The following is a 14,061-nucleotide window of genomic DNA, read 5'->3' on the forward strand; positions in this document are numbered from 1 at the left end:
GTGAGCTTGCCAAAAAGTTCCCCTGGTACATGATATGCTTTTAACATTGTGAAATATTGGTGCGCTCCTCTCTGCGTTTTCTTCACCCAGCAACAAGTGGCGACAAGTGCAATCTTTTACAGTCTTTCTAACAAATAACTTCACCAAGAAGCCAGCGACGTACTAAGCTGCGGATTCATCGATTATATGAGATTCAGTATTGGCTGCTAGTTCTGAAATGTCCTCGAGACATGGAAAGTCGTCAGGCTTAACCCATTCGACAATGTCAACCAGAAAAGAACTGTTCAGGGAGAACGCCGACACTTCCCTAAGGAGTTCAGTTTCATCTTCTACATTTGCTTTCTCCGATAGTTTAAAAGCTTTTTGAATGCAAATATGTTTCAAACCAGAAATAAATTGTGCTACATTGGGGTTAGTGTTGCACCCTTCTTTCTGCTTGATATGCCCAAACATATTTTCGAGGGGGTCTTGCTACAGCCGACGAGTTAGCAAGTAAATAAATTCGTAATTTGTTGAGAGGTCTTCTCAAAGATGGAGAACTGCCTGAATAGTGCTCTGCCATCCAATGACTGCTAGTGCGTGACGCCTTGCAGAAAACTTCCATGACGGGAATCACCGAAGCTGTTCTCGAAGAAATTGAATTAATTCATTGTCACCCTTCTTAATTCCCGTATAGACACTTTTGTGCATTTTTATGGAGGCTTGAACTGTTCAGAGCGTCGAAAATCTTATCCATATGCTCACAGAAATTTGCTGTAGCTATGGCTGATGCAGGAAGTCCATTCACAAAAACTAGTGCCATAATTACTATGCCAACGGATGAACTCGGTACTTGTGCCGCTTTGCTAACTTTCATGTTGGAAAAAGGTTTCTGGTAGATGTGCCGCTCTGTCAGCTTCGGAGCCAATCGCAACCGCAATTCGTGCGTCGATTTGTAGAGGTGTTCAATGTACGACCAATCAACAGGCTCGTTCCCAATTAGTAGCTTATGAGCTTGGACATTGTTACATGTGGTTTTGTCCAAATGAGGCAGAACAAAAATGAAATAGACTCGCTCGCCCAGAACTTCAAAAACCGGTTTCTCAACAGTAATGCCCAACTGCTGAGCTAGGCTTACATTAGATGTACCTTGATCACAAATTACTGTTTTCACAATAATTTTGACGGCTTTCAGTTGCATAAGAATTGAGTTGAGCAATTTAGCCATAATGCTTGTGAATGTGTGACCTGTAAATACGACTGGTTGCACTTATAATTTTGCGGTACTTCATTCCCACTGCCTATATATTTGACAGTACAAAGCAACGTTAGCTCACTTGTTGGCAAGTATTTTCTAACTTGTTGCGCAAGATATCCAAACCCAAAGCATTAACAGTTTACCATCGTAGTCTTCAAACGAAGTATACATTGCGTCGCTTTATAGGTTATGGATAGAAAAGCCAAATAGCTGCCTACAGCAGTCATTAGTAACCCAATACCTCGCTCTGCTCAGCTTGTAGTTGAACACCTGGTGGGTGTAGGACATGTTATCGTCAGGAAAAAGCCACAGAAAATCATAGCGAAGCTGAAACGCCTCGTCCCCCACGAATACATGGCCTGCCACTCTGGTACTGTTCGGCAGCGTTGAAGGATTTGGCGAAGGTCCCCGTTTCCAGCTGCCTTCCAAATTCGCAGATATTAAATACGCTGCCGTCGCTGTGCCGACCAGGTGGGCTTACGCTGACCATGGAAAATTTGTGCTGTTGGTAGACAACGGCCATCAGTACATGGAGAACCTCCCCTGTAAGAAAAGGGGTGCGTGAAGCAAGTCATGACCTTAGTTTCAATTGATTCTGAGCACATGCATGCAAATTGAAGAACGACTTAGACCAAATACTGTGTGTCAGCGTAAGATCTTTTCAGTACATTGTATACCTTGTAGTTAAAGTGGTTGCTTCCTGAATTCGGCGGTGCCATTTCTGCAACGTGTTTGCCGTCAACAGCGCCAATGCACTTGGGAAAATTCCAACGTGTGCCCAACGCATGCGCAATTTGCTGCCATTGCTCGTATCTAAAGATAGGGAACACAAGCTTAAAAGCAATGTATATTGCTTCGTGTATATTGTTGTGCCATTACCACAAGCCCGGATCCCGAATCTGCAAGATGCAGAATCTATCCTGCGAGCGCCATAATTCTCCCTTCACAAGTCAAGATGCTGCGCCTTCGTGCGGGAGAAGCCTCGGCGGAGCAGCGTGTTTTGACGTGCCCGCGTGTGCCCGACGGCCCGGCGCCGCACCTCCCTTGCCTGGAGGTCACCGCGCGCGCGAACTTTGAACCGAGTGGCCAGCGCGGTCGCTGGTTGGACCCCTCGGACGACCGTCGTGTGCTGACTTTGTATTGGGCCGGTTGAGTGACAATGGGCCTCGGGGATTATAAAAGCAGTGACAAGCCGCCTGAAAAACAGGATCTGCCGACCCCACCGGGAGAGAGTGTCGTCCCGACTGGGGCTCGGAGTCATCGCTACCAACGCTCTGTCACGAAACGGGTGACGAGCGCTACGGGACCACAAAGCCGTAATCGTGGTGCAGCGGTACAAGTTCGTAACACTGGTGGCAGCGGTGGGATGTTCGTAACACTGGATGGCAGCTACGGGATTGACCGGCATCAGCTACCTCGGCGCGGTGAGTGCCTGAAGTTTACCTCAAACACCAGACTTTCTCTGACACAGGTTATAGTAGCTTAGGGAAGGATTTGGTGTTGCATTGTGATAACCTTGTGTGTTTCAAGCCTAGTAAGAGTGTTTTGAAAACCAGGGGATGCTGAGGGTGTAAACAGGGCAGTGTGTGATATACTTGCATATGTCTTACTAGTAGTGTTATAGTAGCGTACGGCAGGTATATTCAAAAAGGGTAAACAGCAGGAGGACAGTGTGAACGATGGAGAAGTACAAGGTGAAGGAACTTCTCGAAATTTGTGAGGAGTTGGGCATTGAGTTGGGCTCAACCAAAAGAAAGAATGCAATCCTTGAGGTCATGAGGACTGGGGACGTAACGGCTGAGGAGGCCGCTGAGGCCTGGGCGGATATCAATGAACGTCGGGAAAGGGAGGAGAAGGAACGTTGCGAGCAGGAAAGGAGAGAACAGCAACGTCGCGAGGAGGAAAAGGAGGAAAGGAGAGAACAGCAACGTCGCGAGGAGGAAAAGGAGGAAAGGAGAGAACAGCAACGTCGCGAGGAGGAAAAGGAGGAAAGGAGAGAACAGCAACGTCGCGAGGAGGAAAAGAGGGAGAAGGAACGTTGCATGGAGGAAAGGAGAGAGATTCGTGAGCACGAGCTTAAAATGAAAGAGTTGGAGACCCGAAATAGCTCGCCAGCGCCTAGTCTCACTTCTAATGTTCCAAGAATACGCGATCAACTTCCACCCTTTGTCGTCGGAGAGGATATGGCCAAATACCTCGTGAAATTTGAGCACGTGTGTGAACGGAATAGCATTGAGCGATCCCTTTGGGCACAGAATCTGTTAGCGTTGCTTCCTGGGGAGGCATCAGACGTAATAACTTGCTTATCGAAAGAGGCGTTTGAGAGCTACAGTGATGTGAAGGAAGCGCTACTGCGGAAGTACAAATTGTCGCCCGAAGCTTTCCGGCAGAGGTTCCGGTATGCAAAAAAGGGTAAGGAGTCGAATGTTGACTTCGCGTTTCGTCTAAAAGCCGACCTGGTGGAATGGCTGAAGGGCGAAGAGGTTTACGACGACCGCGACAAAATTGTCGAATGCATCGCGTTGGAGCAGTTCTACCGTTGCATTGATGAGGATGTCCGGCTCTGGCTGCAAGATAGGCTAAAGGAGGTTAAGCTAAACAAGGCAGCAGAGTTAGCGGAAGAGTATTACACACGCCGCAGCTTGCACAGCAAGGCAGTGCGCGTAGAAAAAGCTGATAGAAGAGATGTGTTTTACGGGAAGCCCGACGAACGGAAGGAAATCACGCGTCGCGAGTTTCGGGACGACGAGTCCCTTCCCAAAGAAACTGTAAGGGATGGACAGAATGCATCTCAGAATGATGACGATGGTCCGAAACAGCGAAACGAAATGACGCGTTCTTTTGAAAAACGGAGACCGTTAACCTGCTACAATTGCAAAAAGCAAGGGCACATCGCTGCAAGCTGCCCAGAGAGAATTGCTTTTGCAACGATACAGGAAACTCACAAAAACATACGTCTATTGGAGCCCTATGTGCAGGAAATTAAGGTAAACGGCAAGAAGTGCCGAGCACTGCGGGACTCTGAAGCAACTATGGACGTTGTTCACCCGTCTTTCGTCTCCTCGAGTGATTTTACGGGAGAGTGCGTTAGGATACGGCAAGTGGCCGAGAAGGAGAGTGTCTGTTTACCGATAGCAACGGTTATCATTGAAGGAGAGTTTGGAAAACTTAACACCGAAGCCGCTGTGTCAGCCGCCCTCCCGGAGCAATTTTCCTACCTTTTCTCAAATAGCTCGGAGCAGCTGCTGAGGGATCAGGGCAAATCATTCTTTGCCGACGTGGCGTACATGGCCCCCACGCGATCCAAAGCGCGCCCGCTGTCGAGGGAACTTGACTTAGCGTCGGGAAGCGAAAGGCGGTGCGGCACACGGACCGATCACGGTAACTTGAGTGGCGAGCAGTCACGGGAGAGGCAGAGCTCGGAGGCTGGCCTAGACGAGCGGGTCCTGGAAGTGAGTGGGAGTGACGCGTGCAGTGCTAGCCGCGATATAGACTCGACGCCGCAATTAGGCGACGCGGGTTCCGCACTCGCTCCGGTTTCCGCCAGCCGGCAGGAGCAGGCTGCAGTTGAAAGAAAAAGTCTGATTCGCGAGCAACAGGAAGATTGTTCATTAGCCGATCTGAGGAAGAGCGTCAAACGGGGAGTGGGAAAAAAGGGGGTTTCATTTGGCAAGGAACCTGGCTTATTGTACCGCCGCTACACGGATAAGCAGGGTCGCAAATATAAGCAGCTTCAGATTCCGCGAAAATATCGCCGGGAAAAATGAATGACCTCATTTGCTTCCTCAGAAGTATGTTTTCGGTCCAAAGCGATTTCAAGGGGACCATTCTATTTGTCATTATTATTGCTGATTATTAATTGTTTCTATTTTGTTGTGTTGATGATTTGAAAACTGATTGTTTGAGCCTTGTGTGCTAGATCGTACACCTGCCTCTTGTTGCAGCGGGAGAAAAAAGGGGAAAACAATTTAGTTAGGTTGATTTGAATTATGGCCTTGTCTGGTGTTTGACGGGAGACAGAGGGCACTTGTTCGTGTTGGGTGTTGCCTTTTGCCGGTCGGTTTTGCAAGCTGCAGAACGACCAAGCGGGACCAGTGGCGAGAAGCAAGGTCTTAGGAACGACCCGAGCGGAGCTGGTCAAGGTGCCTTGGCGACGACGTGGTGAGCAGAGCTCCTGTCCTGGCGAGTCGGACCTGGGCACGTGAGGTTACCTGGCGTCCCGACACTGGACGTGAACTTGGACGAGCCTGACGAACGTGCGCGCCTGGCATCCGAGCCACGTGGAGGCAGCTCGTCTTCCCGGCGCCTTATCTGAGGGCGGGGATGCTGTTGTGCCATTACCACAAGCCCGGATCCCGAATCTGCAAGATGCAGAATCTATCCTGCGAGCGCCATAATTCTCCCTTCACAAGTCAAGATGCTGCGCCTTCGTGCGGGAGAAGCCTCGGCGGAGCAGCGTGTTTTGACGTGCCCGCGTGTGCCCGACGGCCCGGCGCCGCACCTCCCTTGCCTGGAGGTCACCGCGCGCGCGAACTTTGAACCGAGTGGCCAGCGCGGTCGCTGGTTGGACCCCTCGGACGACCGTCGTGTGCTGACTTTGTATTGGGCCGGTTGAGTGACAATGGGCCTCGGGGATTATAAAAGCAGTGACAAGCCGCCTGAAAAACAGGATCTGCCGACCCCACCGGGAGAGAGTGTCGTCCCGACTGGGGCTCGGAGTCATCGCTACCAACGCTCTGTCACGAAACGGGTGACGAGCGCTACGGGACCACAAAGCCGTAATCGTGGTGCAGCGGTACAAGTTCGTAACACTGGTGGCAGCGGTGGGATGTTCGTAACAATATGCATACTGTGCTTATGTTGGTTCGTGGACAGTGCACAAAGAGATGCAAAAAGATAAAACGGCCATTCAGTACATTGACACCAGTGGTTGTGATTCTGTCCAAGTGTCCAGGACCGTGAACCAAAGTCATAATTTAGGTTGGCACAAGCTTGCACTGTTTTACAGCCCTAGAAAATAACTGCAGGAGCACTTTCTCTTACAGGCATGTAGAGCGGCTGTAGCTGTTCCTAGATTGCTCAGCATGTCTGATGAATGATGCTTCGACGTGTTTCATGGCCGACCCGGAACAGCTTGACTACGTACTTAATTGCCATCCCAGATGAGAGGTTGCTGAAGAACACATATTTGCAATCCACGTTTTCCTTAACCGCAATAACGTTAGGGTGGTTCATATGGTTAAATGTTACTACAGCTCAAGGTGATGGCAAGCCTCTCTTCGGAGTAGAGTGGCTCTCTGCACAAGAACCACTTGGTTAGCGTGTTCTTCACAATACTGCGCAGATCGTTGAATTTCTCTGCAGTCATGCGGCAGTATTAAAAAAAAACATGGCGGGGTCATCACCTGCACCTGCAAAAATATGAAGCAAGGCGGACACCCTCACCACTCACTAAATGTGCAATGAAAAACGGAGAGACAGACAGTGAACTTTATTCGAACATGAGCTTCCGCGGTGGCCATAGGGGCCCCCGCGGAAGCTGCTGGCCGCGTCCAAGTCCGGGCAGGAATACCGTGATGTTCTGCCCTTTCTTAGGCCCTCTGGATTGCCTGTAGTGTTTGGAGCGATGGGCTCCAGTGTGCCTCTTCCCAGTCTGCTTCGCTGGATAGAGGGCCGTTAGGTAACGTGCTCTGGGCATTGCCAGAGCACGTGCGCTAAGGAACAATAAATCTCAGTACACTCCGGACAGCTTGAACCGATGTATGTGGCGATATGGCTGAGAAAGCCCCGCGAGGGGATTGAGCCCGTCTGAAGCATTCTAAGTGAAACTGACTGAGACCTGTCTAACTACGGGCGAGGAAGAGGATAGGCCCTTCTACTAAGCCGATAGTGAGAGCTTATTTCATGAAAAGTAAGGAGTGGATCGTTCTGCTGGGTTTCATCCTGTCCCCATAAGGCCTCCATGCCGCCGCGGCGCGTTAGATCTCGCGCACGGTCATGGGCAAGCTAGTTGAGGTTAGGGATGTTCTGATGAACGTCCGCACCCATTAGGGCGGGAAACCAAGAGATGAAGTGAGTGCCAGGGTTGATTCTCTTTTCCAGAATGGAGGCAGCCTCTCGCGCTAGGTTACCCGATTCGAAAGCTTTGATGGCCGCTCGTGAGTCTGTGAAAACGTTGGTGCGCGAGGGGTCGGTCATAGCCAGGGCTATGGTGACCTTTTCCGCGACTCCGCTCATAGCTAACCTAACCGAGGCCGAGGAGCGTAATTCCCCTTTACCGTGAATGATTGTCAACGCGAATGTGCTAGGCTTGCCCTACTCCGATGACAAGGACCACAGGCTTACAAAGATGGCTCGGATGAGCAGCTCCACTTCAGATAATCAATTGCTCCAGCAACAGAAGTAGATGAGCCTGGACTCTCAGCAAATGCAGATTCCTGGCTTTGAATGTATCAAACAGCAATCTCTTGGACCTTCCATTACACCTAAGTCTCCAGTTTCAGCAGGGACCAGCCACAACCCATCTGCACTGATATGTAATGTGAAGCAAGAATGTGATAGCCTTGGACATTGTGGTCAAACCAATGACTGTGCACGTTCCCAGGAAGCGACTACTTCAGCTGCAGCAGCTCAAGATGAGAGTGCAGATACTGGAGAAAAGTTTCTCGATGGATTTCCTAATCTGGGCCTGCCAGAAGATTCTTCTGAAGTTTGGGTAGACAACCCTGAGATTCTGCGGCACCTCATTGATGACATAACAAATCCATCAGATTTGATGACTGATTTCAATTTCAACCATAGTATGGAGGGCATAAAAAATACAGAATAAATAGTCAAAATTGAAGATATGAGCAACACTTCTTTAAATGAAAAGAAAAGCAGGCAGCAACACACAGTATTTAGTGGCAGCGAGTCTTTCATAGCTACAAGTCAAGCATCGCAGCAGGTGCTAGTATCACCGTATGAGCAATGGTCTTCAGCTGCAATGGACAGCCTTGCTGCAAATGCTCCATGTTTGCCTCAGCAGAGCTTCTCCTCAAGCAATGCACGTCCTGGCCAGTTGTCAGCGTCAAATATGGGCAGCCTGGACTTCAAGCTTTCGGAACCAAGCCCTGCAGCACAGACATTAAAACAAATGGCAGAGCAGCACCAGCAGCACAAGCAAGGTCATGACAAGCACTCAATTGGCCTGGGTGTACCTCGACCAAACTTTTCCCCCGGTGACGGTTTTGATGTTTCCCTAGCAGCATCACGCAATGCAATCTTTAGCACTACAGATAACTCTCTTAACCCTTCCAAGGTGATGCAGACATCAAACATGTTTCGCAATGTGGGCTTTGGAAACCAAGCCTTGACGACAACGATTCAGTCAAATTTTCGAGCTGACAGTGCAGTGAGGGCTGCGAATTCCTTGTCAGGTGTTGCTTTTGGCAAACCTAATGGTGCTCAAAGCCCCTATGTGGTATCTAGTAATCCTCTTGATGCAGCCAGATGCCAAGCTCTCTCTCAAATGCCACTGCAACTGCAAGAACAGCAGATGTGTTCACCTAAAGGAGTGCAGTATGCCAATAGCAGCACTGACGAGAAGACGGTTTTCGTGAACAACTTTAAAGCAAGCTTGGCGCAGTTCAATGACGCCAAAAGTGCACCATCACCTCCCCTCGTCAAGAGCCCATCGCAGTTTCCGAAACAAATATCATCTCCCATGGCTTCACAAACATGCAGGTTGATCGGCCCATCTGACCACAGCACTATTCAGGCAAATGCAATGCAGCAGCAGCAAGAAATGAAGGACAAAAAAGACATCTCACCACTGAATATATCATCAAATCCATCATATGCAGATGCACTAGCATTTTCAAGCGGGAACGTGAGAGGCATGAACCGGAGCAGTATCGCACCTGCAGCTCATTTCCAAGCAAGCCTTCTCGAGACCACTTACAGTAATTTGCATTTACATCACTCTACACCCTTACCCACCCCCTTTCGCGTCAGCTGTCACGTGAGCAAAAATAATGCAGACACTAAACCGGACCCAGGATGAGTAACCTTCCAGAGATCGCTCCGTACTTCGTATGCTTTTACCTCCTCCCCCTTAGGCACTCGGCGACTGTAAAAAAAGTTTCAAACCTGCTGCGGGTGCCTTGGTCGCAATCAATAGCATTCGGAAGGACCACGTTGCCCCCCTCCTCCGGAAGAGCTGTTGCACCTCCGGAGGGAGCCACCACCGCCACCGCACTGCTTGCTGTACTGCATATGACCCTTCGAAATTCCTATCCAGTGTGAACAAGCAAGCAGTAGCAGACCTGAAGCAGCAATTTTATGTTAGAAAAATGATATGTTCACTGGTTTAAAGGAAGTCCTACTTTCTTGAAATTTGAATTTTTCAGCCTTAGAATTTTTCAAGCTGCACGCCAGAAACAGATGGCTGAAAGCGAATTTTATCGAAATTACGGTTCAGAAATCGGATATGTCAACACAAACGGATCCGGCAATACACTTTGCCAATCCTCGGCCGACAGTCAACGGAACAAAATTCCATGTCCCCAGCGTGAGACAGGTACGGAAACAAAACATCACAGACAGACGCAATATGCGCTGTAGCCTCGATGATGGCACGGAAGTGGGTCTCCAATTCCTGAACAAAAAGTAAATACCCTTTGTAATGGTACAGTGAGCTTGCCAAAAAGTTCCCCTGGTACATGATATGCTTTTAACATTGTGAAATATTGGTGCGCTCCTCTCTGCGTTTTCTTCACCCAGCAACAAGTGGCGACAAGTGCAATCTTTTACAGTCTTTCTAACAAATAACTTCACCAAGAAGCCAGCGACGTACTAAGCTGCGGATTCATCGATTATATGAGATTCAGTATTGGCTGCTAGTTCTGAAATGTCCTCGAGACATGGAAAGTCGTCAGGCTTAACCCATTCGACAATGTCAACCAGAAAAGAACTGTTCAGGGAGAACGCCGACACTTCCCTAAGGAGTTCAGTTTCATCTTCTACATTTGCTTTCTCCGATAGTTTAAAAGCTTTTTGAATGCAAATATGTTTCAAACCAGAAATAAATTGTGCTACATTGGGGTTAGTGTTGCACCCTTCTTTCTGCTTGATATGCCCAAACATATTTTCGAGGGGGTCTTGCTACAGCCGACGAGTTAGCAAGTAAATAAATTCGTAATTTGTTGAGAGGTCTTCTCAAAGATGGAGAACTGCCTGAATAGTGCTCTGCCATCCAATGACTGCTAGTGCGTGACGCCTTGCAGAAAACTTCCATGACGGGAATCACCGAAGCTGTTCTCGAAGAAATTGAATTAATTCATTGTCACCCTTCTTAATTCCCGTATAGACACTTTTGTGCATTTTTATGGAGGCTTGAACTGTTCAGAGCGTCGAAAATCTTATCCATATGCTCACAGAAATTTGCTGTAGCTATGGCTGATGCAGGAAGTCCATTCACAAAAACTAGTGCCATAATTACTATGCCAACGGATGAACTCGGTACTTGTGCCGCTTTGCTAACTTTCATGTTGGAAAAAGGTTTCTGGTAGATGTGCCGCTCTGTCAGCTTCGGAGCCAATCGCAACCGCAACTCATGCGTCGATTTGTAGAGGTGTTCAATGTACGACCAATCAACAGCCTCGTTCGCAATTAGTAGCTTATGAGCTTGGACATTGTTACGTGTGGTTTTTACCAAATGAGGCAGAACAAAAATGAAATAGACTCGCTCGCCCAGAACTTCAAAAACCGGTTTCTCAACAGTAATGCCCAACTGCTGAGCTAGGCTTACATTAGATGTACCTTGATCACAAATTACTGTTTTCACAATAATTTTGACGGCTTTCAGTTGCATAAGAATTGAGTTGAGCAATTTAGCCATAATGCTTGTGAATGTGTGTCCTGTAAATACGACTGGTTGCACCTACAATTTTGCGGTACTTCGTTCCCACTGCCTATATATGTGACAGTACAAAGCAACGTTAGCTCACTTGTTGGCAAGTATTTTCTAACTTGTTGCGCAAGATAACCAAACCCAAAGCATTAACAGTTTACCATCGTAGTCTTCAAACGAAGTATACATTGCGTCGCTTTATAGGTTATGGATAGAAAAGCCAAATAGCTGCCTACAGCAGTCATTAGTAACCCAATACCTCGCTCTGCTCAGCTTGTAGTTGAACACCTGGTGGGTGTAGGACATGTTATCGTCAGGAAAAAGCCACAGAAAATCATAGCGAAGCTGAAACGCCTCGTCCCCCACGAATACATGGCCTGCCACTCTGGTACTGTTCGGCAGCGTTGAAGGATTTGGCGAAGGTCCCCGTTTCCAGCTGCCTTCCAAATTCGCATATATTAAATACGCTGCCGTCGCTGTGCCGACCAGGTGGGCTTACGCTGACCATGGAAAATTTGTGCTGTTGGTAGACAACGGCCATCAGTACATGGAGAACCTCCCCTGTAAGAAAAGGGGTGCGTGAAGCAAGTCATGACCTTAGTTTCAATTGATTCTGAGCACATGCATGCAAATTGAAGAACGACTTAGACCAAATACTGTGTGTCAGCGTAAGATCTTTTCAGTACATTGTATACCTTGTAGTTAAAGTGGTTGCTTCCTGAATTCGGCGGTGCCATTTCTGCAACGTGTTTGCCGTCAACAGCGCCAATGCACTTGGGAAAATTCCAACGTGTGCCCAACGCATGCGCAATTTGCTGCCATTGCTCGTATCTAAAGATAGGGAACACAAGCTTAAAAGCAATGTATATTGCTTCGTGTATATGCATACTGTGCTTATGTTGGTTCGTGGACAGTGCACAAAGAGATGCAAAAAGATAAAACGGCCATTCAGTACATTGACACCAGTGGTTGTGATTCTGTCCAAGTGTCCAGGACCGTGAACCAAAGTCATAATTTAGGTTGGCACAAGCTTGCACTGTTTTACAGCCCTAGAAAATAACTGCAGGAGCACTTTCTCTTACAGGCATGTAGAGCGGCTGTAGCTGTTCCTAGATTGCTCAGCATGTCTGATGAATGATGCTTCGACGTGTTTCATGGCCGACCCGGAACAGCTTGACTACGTACTTAATTGCCATCCCAGATGAGAGGTTGCTGAAGAACACATATTTGCAATCCACGTTTTCCTTAACCGCAATAACGTTAGGGTGGTTCATATGGTTAAATTTTACTACAGCTCAAGGTGATGGCAAGCCTCTCTTCGGAGTAGAGTGGCTCTCTGCACAAGAACCACTTGGTTAGCGTGTTCTTCACAATACTGCGCAGATCGTTGAATTTCTCTGCAGTCATGCGGCAGTATTAAAAAAAAACATGGCGGGGTCATCACCTGCACCTGCAAAAATATGAAGCAAGGCGGACACCCTCACCACTCACTAAATGTGCAATGAAATACGAGGCCGACGACAACGCCGACGCGAAACCCAGGAACGGACGCCAAAGAGCTGCGCTCTAAAACGGAGAGACAGACAGTGAACTTTATTCGAACATGAGCTTCCGCGGTGGCCATAGGGGCCCCCGCGGAAGCTGCTGGCCGCGTCCAAGTCCGGGCAGGAATACCGTGATGTTCTGCCCTTTCTTAGGCCCTCTGGATTGCCTGTAGTGTTTGGAGCGATGGGCTCCAGTGTGCCTCTTCCCAGTCTGCTTCGCTGGATAGAGGGCCGTTAGGTAACGTGCTCTGGGCATTGCCAGAGCACGTGCGCTAAGGAACAATAAATCTCAGTACACTCCGGACAGCTTGAACCGATGTATGTGGCGATATGGCTGAGAAAGCCCCGCGAGGGGATTGAGCCCGTCTGAAGCATTCTAAGTGAAACTGACTGAGACCTGTCTAACTACGGGCGAGGAAGAGGATAGGCCCTTCTACTAAGCGGATAGTGAGAGCTTATTTCATGAAAAGTAAGGAGTGGATCGTTCTGCTGGGTTTCATCTTGTCCCCATAAGGCCTCCATGCCGCCGCGGCACGTTAGATCTCGCGCACGGTCATGGGCAAGTTAGTTGAGGTTAGGGATGTTCTGATGAACGTCCGCACCCATTAGGGCGGGAAACCAAGAGATGAAGTTAGTGCCAGGGTTGGTTCTCTTTTCCAGAATGGAGGCAGCCTCTCGCGCTAGGTTACCCGATTCGAAAGCTTTGATGGCCGCTCATGAGTCTGTGAAAACGTTGGTGCGCGAGGGGTCGGTCATAGCCAGGGCTATGGTGACCTTTCCCGCTACTCATAGCTAACCTAACCGAGGCCGAGGAGCGTAATTCCCCTTTACCGTGAATAATTGTCAATGCGAATGTGCTAGGCTTGCCCTACTCCGATGACAAGGACCACAGGCTTACAAAGATGGCTCGGATGAGCAGCTCCACTTCAGATAATCAATTGCTCCAGCAACAGAAGTAGATGAGCTTGGACTCTCAGCAAATGCAGATTCCTGGCTTTGAATGCATCAAACAGCAATCTGTTGGACCTTCCATTACACCTAAGTCTCCAGTTTCAGCAGGGACCAGCCACAACCCATCTGCACTGATATGTAATGTGAAGCAAGAATGTGATAGCCTTGGATATTGTGGTCAAACCAATGACTGTGCACGTTCCCAGGAAGCCACTACTTCAGCTGCAGCAGCTCAAGATGAGAGTGCAGATATTGGAGAAAAGTTTCTCGATGGATTTCCTAATCTGGGCCTGCCAGAAGATTCTTCTGAAGTTTGGGTAGACAACCCTGAGATTCTGCGGCACCTCACTGATGACATAAGAAATCCATCAGATTTGATGACTGATTTCAATTTCAACTATAGTATGAAGGGCATAAGAAATACAGAAGAAACAGTC

This window comes from Dermacentor albipictus, unplaced genomic scaffold (genome assembly GCF_038994185.2).
Source record: "Dermacentor albipictus isolate Rhodes 1998 colony unplaced genomic scaffold, USDA_Dalb.pri_finalv2 scaffold_67, whole genome shotgun sequence".
Classification (NCBI taxonomy): Eukaryota; Metazoa; Arthropoda; class Arachnida; order Ixodida; family Ixodidae; genus Dermacentor; species Dermacentor albipictus.